Source organism: Galeopterus variegatus, unplaced genomic scaffold, assembly GCF_000696425.1.
Source record: "Galeopterus variegatus unplaced genomic scaffold, G_variegatus-3.0.2 Scaffold174, whole genome shotgun sequence".
Classification (NCBI taxonomy): Eukaryota; Metazoa; Chordata; class Mammalia; order Dermoptera; family Cynocephalidae; genus Galeopterus; species Galeopterus variegatus.
In genome coordinates this window covers 406,253-421,714 of record NW_007726285.1, presented here as the reverse complement: position 1 = coordinate 421,714, position 15,462 = coordinate 406,253, and the positions used below count along the sequence as shown (strand labels likewise).

At 48.5% G+C, this 15,462-nt stretch overlaps 1 protein-coding gene across 1 annotated transcript in view; it reads left to right on the top strand.

Moving 5' to 3' along the window:
* Window positions 1–5,539: 5,539 nt before the first annotated feature.
* The window catches only part of ANKRD11 (ankyrin repeat domain 11), a 128,212-nt gene continuing 118,289 nt past the window's right edge, over window positions 5,540–15,462 (top strand). The window contains exon 1 of the mRNA XM_008563386.1: window positions 5,540–5,612. The gene's annotated coding sequence lies outside the window, so the exon portion shown is untranslated. The remainder of the gene's footprint in view (window positions 5,613–15,462) is intronic.

Here is a 15,462-nt window from a genome sequence, read left to right as displayed (position 1 = left end):
CACTGAGGGTTGCGATCCGTTGCTGGTCACGAAAAAAGACAAAAAGGAAAAAAAAAAAAAGATGACCGGTAAGGGGATCTCAACTCTTAGCTTGGTGTTGTCAGCACCATGCTCAGCCAGTGAGCCAACTGGCCATCCCTATATAGAATCTGAACCCGTGGCCTTGGTGTTATCAGCACCGCACTCTCCCGAGTGAGCCACGGGCCAGCCCTTGAAGCCTGATTTTGATCTTGATTTTTGGACAAATTATTCATCCTCTAAGACCTTGGTTTCCCACAAGAAAATGGAGGTGCTGCTGTGAGGGCTGTTGTGAGGGTTGGACTAATGTGTGGGGAACATGGTGCTGGGTGTGCACTTGGTGTGGTCAGTGCCTGTTCTCATGCCCACTCAGTGGGCCAGGACTCCTCCACATATGGGGCATATCTGCAGAGCAGAGCTTGTGCAGACGCCGGGAACCAAGACATCCAATGTCTGGTCACACTCATGGGGCCAGTGTGGTTTTGTCCATAGTCTATGCTTTGCCTAGGTCACTTGAGAGTTCTGTAAGCAGTTCTTAGTAAACAAAGAAGCAGGGTACCTCCTGGGGGAGAAGGAGCCAGGTGTGTTCTTGTGTCAGGGAGTCTGGGTGGGTCAGTGGTGAGTGGCTAGCTGGAGCTCAGGTTGACTTCTGGGTGCTGCCTCTTTTTCTCAGCCTCTGCACCCACTTCCAAGGGTTCTGGGGCTCTGTTTGCCCTGCCAGAGGAAGATCAATGGGAAGAGCACGGTGATTTCCAGATACAAATTGTAGAAGGTTGCAGACTCCCTTTGGTTTGTCTGAAGGGAGCAGTTGAATTCGTTTTGGCAGTGCTCCCTTCGTGACTGTGGTGGCATCAGGAACACTGATGAAACTGGAGAGGCAGTGTTTCAGGATGGTGGGCAGGGCCTGCAGGGCTGGGACACCTGTCAATGATTCACTCAGCACTTAGCAAACTTTGTCCTTATTAAAGGAGAAAAACTTACCTGCCGTCTGCCAGAACGTCTGAGCATCAGAGTTGAGGATGGTTGACTTCCGATGTCACAGGTCTGAGGTGGAGCTGAAGTACTGCTCTCCCACCTGCCCTTTCCTTACCTGCAACCTCCACATTTACATGGCGTTCACTGTACTTTTAGATGTTAAGCTGTACAGATTATGCTGTGGATTCACATTCTATATGAAAACAGTACACATTCAGGGATAGTGAGGTATTTTTCAGGGAAAGAATGACATGTTGGATATCTTAGACTTTTAGAACTAACAGTGCCCTTGTTTTATAGATCATTAATCTGATTTCTCCCCTAGTACTTAAAAAAAAAAATCCTTTTTAGAAAAAATCTGGCATCATATATGAGTACAGGTGTTTAACTGTGTCTGAAAGGTTTAAGAAAACTTTTATATTTCTATAAGTTGTAGTGTATAAGATGTTTAAAGGAAAACATTTTCAATTCCATATGGATTTTAGAATCACTCGTCTAATTTTGGAAAAAAGGCAGTTGGAATTTTTTTTTTCCTTTTTGTCTTTTTTCGTGTCCGGCAATGGATCGCAACCCTCAGTGTCGCGCCCGTACCGGACCGGGACCGGCAATGGGATCGCAACCCTCGGTGTTGCGCCCGGACCTCGCTCAGCCAGTGAGCGGGAACCGGTCTGTATGTGGGATGTGGGAGCGCCGCTGCGCTCCCAAGCAGCGCAGTGTAGCAGTGCGCCACCGGGCCAGCCCGGCAGTTGGAATTTTGATAGTGATTGTATTGAATCAGTAGTCACCTTGGGGAATGTTGACATTTTAAAAATAGTCTTTCAATCCATGAACACGGGATTTTTCCATTTATTTGGGTCTTTAATTTCTTTCAGTAATGTCTCGTAGTCTCCATTGGGCCACACTCGCACCTCTTTAGTTAGATTCATTGCTAGGAATTTTGCTCTTTCTGATGTTATAGTGAATGGAATTGTTTTCTTGATGTCCTTCTCAGAGCGTTTGTGGCTAATGTGCAGCAGTGCAGCCGAGCTTTGAATACTGACCTTGTGTCCTGCACGCTTTGCAGAACTCATTCATCAGCTCTAGTAGTTTTCTTTGGTAGATTCTTTCAGACTTTTTGTTCCTTTGCATAAGGTGAGTTTTCTAGCTGGGCAACCCCTTCAGTTCAAGCCTTGAGTTGTGCCCATTGATGGTAGTTTTGTTTCCCTGTCTGTGTTACCTGGTGTGGTTTGTGTGTTCTCTGCTGTGCTCCGTGCAAGGGAGGGAGTGTACAGCACTGGGAATGAATTTTGTGAAGGAGACTCATGCGGTGAGGGCGGTATTTTCATGGAGCTGTATTTGATTTTGAGGTTCCTTCTTAACAGAAGGCAAGCTGGTGACCAGTGTCCTGCAGTCTGTCTGACTTGGACCATTCATCTTTTAGAACTGAGATGAGTGTTGTGAGAGGTTGTGAATCAGTAAGCCATTGTTCTGGGGAGCTTCACACTGTGAAGTGAAACAGCCACATCCCTGATTTCTGTCATCTGTGTTTCTGGTGCCCGTGACATTGGCATGAAATGGCTAGGTCAGCAGTGAACTCCGATGATGGGTAGTTAGCAGCACCCTCATGATGCTGGTTTGGAAGGCTTGCTGAGAGCTGAAGGTGTATTGGTAACCTGTTTCCTGACTGAGGCCTTCTGATTGGTTTTATGTCTGTGTTAGTCATGACTTCGGGGTGTGTGTGATGTCTCATGTCAGATGTTCGTGTTCCTTGTCGAGGCTTATTTTAGTGAGGGTAAGGAGGAGGTCTGGGAGTTTGCTGTTCAGAGAGCACATGGACTTAAAGGTGTTGATTTCCTAATGCAGAGTCAGTGCTGGTTCAGATCTTGAGTGTTTTGGGTTGCTTCCGCCAGGGAGGGGCAGCTGGTTCTGCACAGTCCAGCATGGCCCTTCCTGCTGCTTTTTCTGTGTGTTGTTGGGGCTGTTCTCAGCCTGCTTTTGGGTCATTTTCTCTAGTTTGATTTCGTGCATTTATCCTCCTAATTTCCAGGTGTTTCTTAGTTTCTGCTCTATAGAGTTTCCTTTTTTGTTTTTCATTATAGCTATGCATCTGTTTACTTAAAAAAATTTTTTTTTGTCATTTCCCTGGGTTTGGTGAGTAGGGAAGGTTGTGCAGCTGGAGACGCCTTCACTGAGGACTGGAGGCTTCTACCTTCCAGGGTGTGCTTTTGTTCATTTTGAAAGGGTGTTGGTTATTCCCAGTGCAAGTGTTGTGTCATGTCCTTCTTTGTTCTCATTCTGAGAGGGAATGTTTTATAATGCGTGTACCTGTGGAGTTGTCTGTTGTTATCTTTCTGTGGGTGAGAACTTTAAAATGAGGTGAGGCTAGATCTGTGGTCTTCAAACAGCGGTTCATTTAAGTCCTCTAAGGTTACATTTTTTTTTTTCGTTTCCGGCAACGTATCGCAACCCTCAGTGTCGCGCCCATACCGGACCGGGACCAGCAACGGGATCGCAACCCTCGGTGTTGCACCCGCAACCTCACTCAGCCAGTGAGCGGCCGGTCTGTATGTGGGATCCGAACCCTTGGCAGGAGCGTCACCGCGCTTCCCAAGCGGCGCACTGTAGCAGTGCGCCACCGGGCCGGCCCCTTAAGGGCATTTTTAAAGCATAATAGGAACAGTGTACATGTTCATATTTTACGTTTCCAGTTTCAAGAGAGAGAGGTGGGAGTGTGGGCCCGGGGCCAGCCAACCTGGGGTGAAGTCTTGGCCCCACCATTCAGTATCTGGCCGTGGCTAAGTTCCTCACACTCCAAGGCGTCAGCTGCTTGTGTGTATAGGGAGTGATAATGATACCTGCCTTGTGGGATTACCACATGCAGTTGTAAGAAATAATGCAGAGAGCTCCCTGGCACACTTGGTCTAGTTTCTTCCAGTAGTGATGTTTTGCAAATATGGTATCACTACGAGGACATTGATACAATTCACCAGTCTTATTCAGATCCTCCAAGTGTCACTTGTATTCAGGGGTGTGTGTGTGTGTGTACACGTGTGTGTGTGAAGGGGAGGATTTGGTTCTGTGCCATTTTATCGCGTGCGGAGGTTCTTGCATCCACCGCTGTCCATGCTCTGAACAGTTCCATCACACAGCACCTGTTCTCTTGGTCTTCTACAGCCATGCTCAGCTCCCTTGCCCCATCTCCCACCCTCATCACTCTGCCTAGAAACCACTGATTTGTCCTCCATTTATAAAATTTTGTCTTATTAGAGTGTAATGTAAATGGAATCGTAGAAATATAACTTTTAGGGATTGGCTTTCTTCTCTCAACATAATTCCCTTGAGATCTGCTCAAGTTGTTGCTGGTGTCAGCAGTTCATTCCTTTTTCTTGCTAGGTAGTGTTCTGCAGTGTGGACGCACCAGAGTTTGTTTAACCATCTACCACTGAGGTTGTCTGGGCTGGTTGCAGTTTTGGGTGGTTATGAATAAAACTCCTGTGAACATTATCATGTAGGTTATTGGGCCATCTTTGACCTCAAAAATGGCAATCTCAAGCGGCTCTGTGCAGTCAGGTCAGGAACTGCGCACTTTGCTGCGGCCGCTGGGAGTGTGGGTCTCTTTTCTAGAGAGCAGCAGGCCGTGCCATGTGCTTTCAGGGTCACTGAGTCACGCATTGTGTGTGTTCGTACAGCAGACAGCAACGGTTATTTGATCTGTGTGATTTCTTATGTGTAGGAAGTTTGAGAGGACTCTAAAATTTGGTTTTATAGTAATTTTGCAACATTGTATTTACTGTCATTGGCTCTTTTTTGATAGTGGACTTTGGGTTTACCTTTAAATTGTCGAAATTGCTTCATTTTGATGTAAAATACTTCATTAATGTAACTAATTTTTTAGTTGTCTCTGTACCTTTAGTTAAATTCCAATTATGAGTTATAGAAATAAATTATTTCAGTTCATCACTTGTGAAGTTAGGGGCCAGGGATCGGCCCATCTCCTACAACGGCATTGTCTCTTGCCCTCTGTTCCTCCCTGTGAAGTCAGTGGGAAGATGGTGGGGATTGTGGGAAACTGAGAGGTGGGCCATCAGGGGCTTTTGGGGCCAGAGGGAGAGCTTAGATTTAACTGAGTGTGACAGGAAGTCTGTAGTGGATGCAAAACATGTAACTTTGACAAAAGTTTGAAAATTGAACTGTGAGATTTCTGCCAAGCTCTGTCTAGGCCTGTGGTTGGCCCCCTGACAGCAGGGGTGGCAAGCCTTATCCTGAGGCCCTGTCTCCTGCTGGTCACTGACAGCCAGGCTGGCCTGGTGGGTGTCACTTGCAGGGAAACGTCGAAGCCGAGACTTCCACACAGGTCATCAGGCACAAGTCCCTTTCCTGGGCTATGCTCTCCTTCCATACACACCCCAGCTTTTTGTTTGTAATGAACAGGAACTGGGGTGAGGGGTTCCTGAAAGGAGGGCGGGGAGGTGGAGTGAATGGAGAAGAGACTGAAACTTTGAGAAGAACCGAGTAGAGGTTGGTGTTCCATGAGCTAACTATGCTCTCCTGTTTCAGAACACACACAGCCGTGGTCTGGGACTCTCCTCTGTTGGATTTAATACATGTCTCATCAGCATCGACATTTGGCTATGGAATCGGTAAATATCTTACAGCCTTCTTTCTCGTCGATCTGTGTTTTTTTTTATTGGGTTGTTAAAACGAGTGTTGGGATAATGTGAAGTGCTCTGGTTGGTTTTCTTGGGCTTAGTGTTAGCTAAATGTTCTGACATTTTTCCTGGGTTTCGCTCAAGGTGTTTTCAGAGTGGTAGCACCAAGCACTGGGGGTCAGTAAATAGCATTCCTCCGGTCACAGTGAAAGGAATTCTGCTTAAAAATCAAACAGGTTGGTAGCCTGGCCTGTAAAAGAAGTGTATTTCTTCACAGCTTCCTTTATCTTATTTTTCCATCCCTAAATAGTGGGGACCAAGACCCTGCAGTTGCTGTGTTTGTTTTGTTAAGAATAGCTTTTACATGCTCGGAATTGACTGTCCTCGGGAGCAGGCGAGACTGCTGATGCTCTGATCTGGCTATCTTGTGTTTCTGGGCAGGGTGCTGCTGTTGAGTAGTCTTGGCAGCTACGGGTGGTATTCCTGGAAGCTTGAGGCCAGTGTGTGTGGTCTGCGGTTAAGGAATGGGATCCTTTGTTGGTTTGCCCTGACTCCTTACTGCCTCCTGGGAGTGAGTAGCAAATTTTTTGAGAGAGGAGAGCTGTCCCATAAAGACTTTGGCCTTGGGTCTGATGCTGTAGAACACAGTCCGCCCTCAGAGCTGCATCATGACTGGCAGATCATTTTCTCTAATACATGAGTTGATAACAGTTTGATAAAGACTTTGGCCTTGGGTCTGATGCTGTAGAACACAGTCCGCCCTCAGAGCTGCATCATGACTGGCAGATCATTTTCTCTAATACATGAGTTGATAACAGTTGGAAAGAAAACTCTTGGCTCGTTTAAGTTTTTGATGCCTTGTCCAGGTATTAGTCGATGTTTTAAAGCAAACAGTCCAAAATACATGATCTGCTTTGTGTTGTTACTCCTAACAAACACAAAAAAACCTTTCCCAATGCTTCCTTAAGTCTTCTTAATTTGCTGTGTCTGTCCTTTATCCTAGTCACCTGATTGAAATAGGCCATGTTGAAATTCACCTGATGGATGTCTTTCACTCGACTGAAGTATTTCCTTGGAAATGGGGATGAGGTTTGATTGAAAGGAAGTCTGAGACTCCTCTGGCCTACTAGGCCTAGAATTAATTTTTAATTGGCAGGATGATGAGCCAGTGGGGGTGTTGGTGATCAGGTGAGTTGTTTTTCAGTTTCCGAGGGAGGCTTCAGCTGGATGGTGGTAAGCAGGGGCACTGTGGAGGGGCCAGGTGCACAGGGAGAGAAGAAGTGGTGGTGGGGAAGACAGACCCACCACACCTGGAGCCTGTTGGAAAGTGTCATGTTGACCTTCATGTATAACAAGGAAGAGCAGAATGCTGCTTATCTTAATGTGGAAACAGATTGTTAACAAGCATTTCATTTTTTTTTTCCTTTTTGTCTTTTTTCGTGTCCGACAACGGACCACAACCCTCAGTGTCGCGCCCGTACCGGACCGGGACCGGCAACGGGATCGCAACCCTCGGTGTCGCGCCCGCATCTCGCTCAGCCAGTGAGTGGCCGGTCTGTATGTGGGATCCGAACCCTCGGTGGGAGCGCGTAGCAGTGCGCCACCAGGCCGGCCCTAACAAGCATTTCATGATTCAAAATATGTTTCCCTGATTAAAGGGAAACAACATGTTAGTGAGTCTTTGCTGACAGAATCTGGGATTGGAGTATTTGGTCTCCTGCTCTAGTGGATTGAGAACAGTAGGCATATTAATACTTAGGAGATTTTATGATTTGTGAAGTGTTGGCTTTGTGACCGTACCAAAGCATTTAATGGTATTTGTCACTTTTGTGAATGTAAAGCTTACGTGACTACGCTAATTGAGTGAGGCAAATCATAACTAAAGCCGAAATGTTTTGTCATTTTAGTTATACTAAGTTTCTCTTTGTATTGTCAGGGCTAGGGCTCAGACCTTTCAAACCAATTGTACAGACTGGGTCACAGACTCTTCACGTGCAGGTCCACGCTAGGTAATTGGGAAAGATCCCGGTAGCCATTGGCAGATGAAACAAGCTCAGTCCTCAGCAGTAGCAGCGGTGGTGGTGTCTTGGGACATCCTGGGGGCACTGGCAGCAACAACCTCCAGCAGCAGTAGCGGCCTCCCCGGGGCCCTCCTGGGGGTGGGGGACACTGTGGATCCTGGGGGGCCCTGACCATTTTTCCTATATTTTCCCAATACACATCTTGCTTCATTATCAGAAAATATGCATAGCTAATTATGCCAATATAAATTAGTGAATTTTGTAGTATGATCAATTTTTATTGTAATTTTAGGGTTCTGAGGAATTTTCTGTGGCTAGGCTCCCTTAAACTGCAAATAATTTATAGAATGTTAGGTGTCATTTAAATTAGATTTGTTAATAAAAAAATGGCAACTGTGTTCTGTTTTCTGCTGAAGCGGTCCCTCCCCTCACTGCAGTTCTTGTTGACAAGGAGAACTTTAGGAGCTCTTTGTTGGGAAAATATAGGAAAAATGGTCAGGGCCCCTCAGATGTTCAGAATCTTGCCGAGCATTTGATGTAACTAGGCATGTGCACTCAGGTGTTCCTTGGTTATCATCTAGTGTAATTGTGTATGTGCATTCAGGTGTCCTGGGTTATGGACTTAAGTATAAGGATGAGTGGCTCTGATCCACAGCAGCTCTGATCCACAGTACCTCCCATCCCCGTGTATGTGTGTGAGGGCATGGGGAGGCTACTACTGCTGCTGGAGGCTGCTGCTGCTCGTGCCCCTGGGACTGTCTGCAAGGCCACTGCCACTGCCATTGCCAGACCTGTAAGCTACCGGACCTGTAAGCTGCTCCCGCTGAGGAAGCTGAGGATTGAACTCATGTTACCTGCCAACAGCTCCTGGAATCTTTTCCAACTACCTGGCATGGACCTGCATGTGAGGGGTCTGGGGACCCATTCTGTACAATGGGTTTGGAGGGTCTGAGCCCTAGCTCTGACAATATAAATGGAAACTTGGTATAACTAAAATAATGAAACATTTTGGCTTTAGTTATGATTTGCCTTGCTTTATGCTCTTATTCCACAGTATTTGAATTGCTAGGTGAATTCCAGTGCCCTGGGTGAGAGGGTTTGGAATGTAGCCAGGTAGAGCAAAAGGGGACAGCATGGCTGTCAGTGTTATGTTTTTTTCTGTCTGATCGTTTCTAGCTGGAATGGATCTCTGGTCTCTGTGACTCTGCTGAGCTGGGAGGCTTAGGGGAGACCCTGCTTGGGGCCTGAGAAGGACATGGGGGCTGTGTGCGGCACTTCATTTGTTGGTTGAAACGTTGCTGTTATTTTCTTTCTCTCCATCATTAACTGCAATGGTTCCAATGGGGCCAGTATTTATTTTTTAGTATCACCAATTTTTAAAGCTGGTTAAAGGGATTTTTTCCCCCATGTTTTTTTTTTTAATCTATACTCAGTGAAGACAGTTCTTCACGTTTTTACATTTGAGGGTGAAAATCTCTTGCTTGTATCTGGTGTAGAGTAGCTGCTCAGTAAGCTCTGTGAAAACAGAGGTGAACTTCACCACCATGGAAATGCCATGGCGCCTGTGTGCACCTCGCTGAGTGTGCACGAGGCCCCACGACAAGAGGAGTGGGCGCTTTGCTCTCCTGAAGGAACACTGCCTGCTGCAAGATGCTCCATGCACAACTCGCTTAGATCTGGTGGGAGGAAGAGGAAGACTGGAGGAGGAGACTGGGGTCAGGGCCGGAGCACCCCTGCCAGGCCAAGGGAGGAGCTTGGGGGAGTGGCCAGGGGAGAGTCTGGGAGATTGTTTCAGGTTTGAAATGTATGTCCTGATTGCAGGGACGCATGAGTGCTGGTCAAGCCCCACTAGCCTGTCCCATCTGTTAGTTGCAGTTGAGGTCCCCCCCAATAGTTTTTCTTGTGGGTGAGGGGTACTGAGGACGGCACAGGGTGGCAAGTATGAGAGAAGCAGAGTGGGAGAGTTCATGCTGCTCTTTCCGCAGGCCCCTCTGAAGAAACCAAGTGTGGCGACCGGGCAGCTGGGGTGTGCTGACTCTGGCAGTGGGAGCTGCCAGACCCCTGCTGGCGGTTTGACATGGTAGACAGGCTCTGCTTAGAAATGCACACGCTCACACACGGGTGTACACGTGTGCACACATGTGGAGTTTCTTTCTCGCCTAACCACTCCATGTTGTCTCTAACAGCTCTGTTCTTTCTCACCCCCACCCCTTCCTCTAAGCTCAGTCCTGACTTCAAGCTGGATTGAAGCTTCCCATGGGCTCAGAGGGCTCTCTGCCTGTCATAGGAATGGGAAGAGGGGAAAAGAAGGAAGGGGAATGAAGAGGGAGGGTCTGTGGAAGAAACAACGCTTTTCTTTTACAGCTTTTTACTTTGTTGACCTGTTGAGTAGATGATTGCTTACTGGAAAAAATAAACCCTGAGCCCTTGTCCACATCTGATGGTGTTAGCACATCAACAGACAGTAGCTGCTTTTGGGAGCCTGCACAGTTTTGAGGGGCAGAGGGCAGTCTTTGGTTCCTAAGCATTGCATCCTTGTGCCTGACCAAAGGCTGCCTTTGGAGACAAACTTTGTGATGATTTTGTGGGAAGGTTAGGTGGTGCTCAGAGGAGAGCATCACTCAGCTGGGCTCCAGGACGCACCTGTTTTATGATAGACTGTGCTGTAGCTGAGTAGCCAACCGGGTTACAAACTTAGATTGAGATTGAGAATTGAGCTGAGAGATCCTAAGTTAGACTGACTGGATTTTACTAAAGAAACCCTACAAAATGCTGGGCATGCTGGTGTGGGAATACCCTACTTTAAACTTCATTGCTATGATTGGAACTTCTGTTCACAGTGCAGCCTGTTTTCCTGTTCTCTTGAGGCATTTGCTGTCTAGCTCATCTCTCTCCACCCCATATTTTTTTGTACCACGGTGGGCAAAGTTGCGACTTACAGAGGACCCACTCACAACGCATGGTCTGCAGCATGTGGAGAAAGGATGGAACAGGGTGGGGATACCTCCCACCCCCACTCCTTTAAAAGGCTGGTCTTAAACAAGTTGTTTTGTGGTGGCCTGGGGTGCTGGAGCCTGTGCTAGGTATTGGTCTGGCACCAGGACTTGGGCCTGAGTCCACAGACTAAATGGAGGTGCAGGGCCACAGTGGGGGTGGGCTGGGAAGCTGGGCCAGGTGGGCGAGTGCAGCTCACCTCCTCTAGCTCACAGCTGCTTCAGGGCCCCAGCACCTGGCCCCGGGCATCTGCTGCCCTCTGGCCTTACTCCCTGGTGACTTCTGTTCTTCGGGTTTCTGTTCAGAGGGCACCTTCTCTGGGTTGAGGCTTCTGTGTCTCCCTTGCCTTTTCTGTGCTCCCCCTTCCCTGGGAGAAGTCCCTCAAGAACTGGCCGTTTATGTGTATCTTCTAGTAACTCTTAAGGTATGTGAGAGGCACGTACTCTGCCAGATATCTTCGCTCGTGTTCTTTTTTTCCCCCTACAAAACCCAAGGAAATAGTATTTTCCACATTTTTGTTATAAGACGATTCTAGGCCTTGATGATGTTGAATAAGTAGAGTTTTCAAGATGGCACAGCTGATAAGTGGCAAAGTGAATGAGTTCCCGGGGCTTTCCTTCTCTGTCCTGCTCCTGTGGGAGGTAGTTGTGTTAGCGTTTGACTTTGGGGAAGGTGGGAGAGGAGCTGGTGGTGAGTGGCAGGTGAGGGGCTCGCGTCAGCTTGTGTCATGGCTGTGCTGTGCCGTGGCTGCTCATCTTCAGGATCTTGTTTGTGTGGTGGGCAGCGTCTCCTGCTCCTCAGCTGGCTCACCTGAGTGTTTGCTCCTGGGTAGATGGAGGGCACCTAAAATGTGCCAGGCCCAGAGCAAGGCCTCAAAACTGGGCCAGCTGCTTGCTACTCACTCTCAGGGTCAAGGCAAAGCATTTTCTAAAAGCCTGTGTGCTCCCTCCCAGTCCAGGGGACTGGCTGCCGACCTCTGTCACTGCCCTGGTGGTTTTGCTGGCTTCTCGCTCTTTTTCCCAGTCACTGTACAAGTGGCAGCCTGAGCCTGCAGCCTGCGGTGCTGTTCACCTCCTGTGTGCACACAGCCCTGGTCTTGGGGGCTGTGCTGCCCTGGAGAACCTTGGGCACCTGTGTGTATACCTAGGACTTGTGAAGCAGCGCCATCTTCTTGGGGGTCCCAGCGAGCCCTTGGTGCGGTCATCTGTCCTTGTCAGTGGTCACACTGGAGCAGCGGCCCCCAGTTGTGTGTGCTGGGACTGGCTTTGGGTTGGGGGGAGCTTGCGCCTTGCTCCACAGCTGCATGTGGCTACAGGCACCTTCACTCCTACTTAGAGATTCATCAGTAGGGCTCTTCTGAGGGGAGACTGAGTGTTGTGTGAACAGAGGAGTTAGGTTCTTCACTCCGTTTGTGTGCCATCATCCAACAGCCCTGCTGTGACCCTGGAGAGGGTGCTGTTCCTGGTGGGACTGAGGTGATACAGTGGCCACCTCCCAGGGTGTGAGAGCAGTTTGGCATCGATGGCTTCCCAGACTTTCTCCGCACTGGCTCTCTTTGAGCTGTGGCTTCGTCCTCTTCTGTTGGTCTTTTTCTGTCACCTCTTTCCAGTACTTTCGTTAAATGTTGTTGTTTCTCAGGGTTCCCTTGCAGGCCCTTTTTTTCGGTCAGAGTGCTGTGCACGTGTTGCTGGTTTGTTCCTGGGCCATTGCCTCCTGATGAAGCCCATGCCCTGGGGCATGTGGCTTTGTCCTGGTCAGGCCTGGTGACACTGACACTTAGACCTCTCTTCTTTAAAGACATCCTGGTTCTCATTGCTCCGTTTAGTTCCATGCTGATGTCTGCTCCCTGCCTGTGCTCTCTGTGTATGTTGTCTGCCACCAGGCTGTAGGCACTGGAGCGAGGGCGCGTCTGTCTTCTTCGTGTGGCGTGCTGGTGCCAGTGCAGCTGCGTGTGCTGAGCAGAGGTTACTTCCATGCGGATGGTGCTGCTGCCCTGTCCCAGTTCGTGGTAGTGGCTTCTGCTTCTCCTTCAGGACTGACTACAGGTCTCAGAGCATGCTCAGTGGCTTGTCATCCCCCCACCCTCAGGTGTCCTGGAGTGTGGGTGACTTGTGTCTTGGTGATGAGAAGCCTGTGCTGTGCCTGCATGTGTAATTGGGGGGAAAGGTCTCTGCCCTTGGTCAGGGTCGTTGGCATAAAATGTGTCTGTTCTGGAGACCCTCATGCATGTGCTCCAGCTCAGAATGAAAGGCTTTCAAGGGCCTTCTTGCCCACAGTGTTAAACCCATTGCTTTGTTGCTGTAATTAAGAAACAGAATGTGGGCCGGCCCGGTGGCACACTCGGTAGAGTGCGGCGCTTGGGAGCGCGGCGGCGCTCCCGCCGAGGGTTCGGATCCCATATAGAGACCGGTCCGCTCACTGGTTGAGCGTGGTGCGGGCGTGACACTGAGGGTTGCGATCCCGTTACCAGTCACGAAAAAAGACAAAAAGGAAAAAAAAAAAAAAAGAAAGAAACAGAATGCAAAGGACATAGCCAGACTTAGGACCTTGGTGATTTTCGGGCTGAAGTTTCGCTGGAGATCAGTTGGGGTTCACCGTAAGGTGTCTTTGACGCTTAGGAGTGCTGGGAGAAGATGTGAGGAATTTGACCCTAAATGCTGATGTCCAGGTAGGGGGTGGGGCTTTCTGGACAGGTCCTACAAGCACTTTGGCATTCCAGGGGCACATTTCCTGATCAGAAATTGTAATGCACGCCCTCACCTGCAGCAGCCGGGAAGTTACTTGCGTAAAGAGAGGCTCTTGTAAGTAGCTGTTTTGTGAGCGAGCACTACAAAATACTTTATTCTCTCTTCTCTTTGTTGCCTAAGTTGGGCATCTATTATAAGATAGTGAGAATTATTTGAGTGCACAGAGTCTGAGGACAAACTGCTCTAAAATTCACCTAGAAGTAACCGCTGAGAAAAGTTGGAGGACGATTTGTTATTTCCTTCCCTCTTGTGCCACAGCCTCACTGGTTTGTCTGGCGGGTGATTTGCGCCCTGAGAGGTAGTGGCCCTGACCATGACCCTGGGGAGGGGTGCAGAGAAGAGAAACTATTAGGCACTTTTTGGAAGCCTGATTTTAGTTTTATTTGAAACAACAAACTGCATTCATGGTAGTCTGTGGTTACTACTTCTGCTGAGGAGTTCGCTTTACCCACTCTAGAGAAAAGAACGCTAACCAGAAGTCAACAGTGCAGTTTACGTGGTGGTTCCTTATTTGTGGGGCACTTTGAAAATCAGAGTGGTGTTGGGAAACATGATGGTTTTGATCCTCCTAAAAGATCTGTGTGGCGGGTGGAGGTGAGCTAGTGGCCACATGCCCTGCCAGTGCGTCCTGTTCTCCAGGATCTGCTCTGTGTGTTGATAACTGCATGGAGGTGATGTTCAGCAGACACACCAATTTGTGTGGGTGTTGGTATTATTCAGGGTTTCTCACTCTCAGGATCTGGAATAGTGATTCCAGTAGTGTCCCCTCCCTGGTGGTTCTGACACCCTGGGAAGGGCCAGACCACCGGGATCAGCCTGCCTGCGTGTGGGCTGTTCTGTTGGTTGGTGCCATTTTTGAAGGTAGCTTTTCATTTTCTTCCTTTTATCCAAGACCCTTTATTTTAACTGATGCCTCATTTTCTGAAGGATGCTAGAGAAACAAAATAACATTTTGTGGCTCTTAATCCTTTAAAAGCAGAGGAAAATTTTACATGAGAGACATAATAGGTTCTACATTGTATTTTCAGTGAAGCCAATTTTTTTTCTTGCCATTTGCTTACAGAAATTTGGCTTCCTTCCCATAGTTCCATTTTCTTTAGTTACACAGACGTTGGTGCTCTCAGAGGCATTTGCTTATGATTTCATGTTTGGGCAGAGGAGGGGAAGCCCAAGATGTGCCCCTATGTGGCCCTCACCCGGCTTCCCTCCCCACCCTCACAGTCTCACACCACCAGCCTGGTGGGAATTGAGGGCGGCGTCCCTGCCTGAGGCTGGGTGGCTGGGCTGCCTGTGGGCCGTGCCCATGACTGTCTGACTTCTGAGAGGACCCCTTTCCTTAAGCACACTTGTTCCTGGGGGGCGGGCGGGTCAGTTGCTCATCAACGCCTGGCCAGCAGCTCCCTCACATTTACTCTGAGACTTTTGCATGGTTTGCAATTTTAGTCCTACATTTGCTGTGTGTTGGGTGTCTAGCATTCTTTTACCTGATGTTAATTTTATAATCTTGCTCTGTGTCCTGTAACATAAAGATGCACTCTGAAGCCCTTCCAGGCAGGCAGAAGACTTTCTGTGTAGATGGTCTTGAGTCTTTGTCGGTGTTGGGGAGTATGTCTCATTTTAAGCTGCTGTTATTGAATAATCCTGGTCAAATGTTTGCTAAGTCACTGTCTCTGTAGATTTCCTGGAGTTGCCATCACAGAGCTCCAGGCCTCAGTTTACCCATAAAATGGTGGTTTATCAGCTTCCCCCCAGGAGTCAGTCTCCCAGCGTCTGCTCAACCTGCACTGAGTCCTGCTGTTCCACACAGTGGCCAACTGCCCAGGAGGCTTGACCAGAAGCCACGACTGGGACAGGCCTCTGCATCTTTCTAGGGGTCACGCTAAGACCAGTCAGGAGGGAAGAGGGGCAGGGCCACAGAGAGGTGGCTTGAAAACATCTTTGGGAGTGGTCTGAATTGGCATACATCAGATATTTCACATCATGTTTTTAGAGCAGAAGAGAGTGAACACATCAGGCCCTGAGGAGTGTGGGTCTGTCTACCTGTCAGCAAGAAATTTCCTTGAGGTATTTATCTGAAAA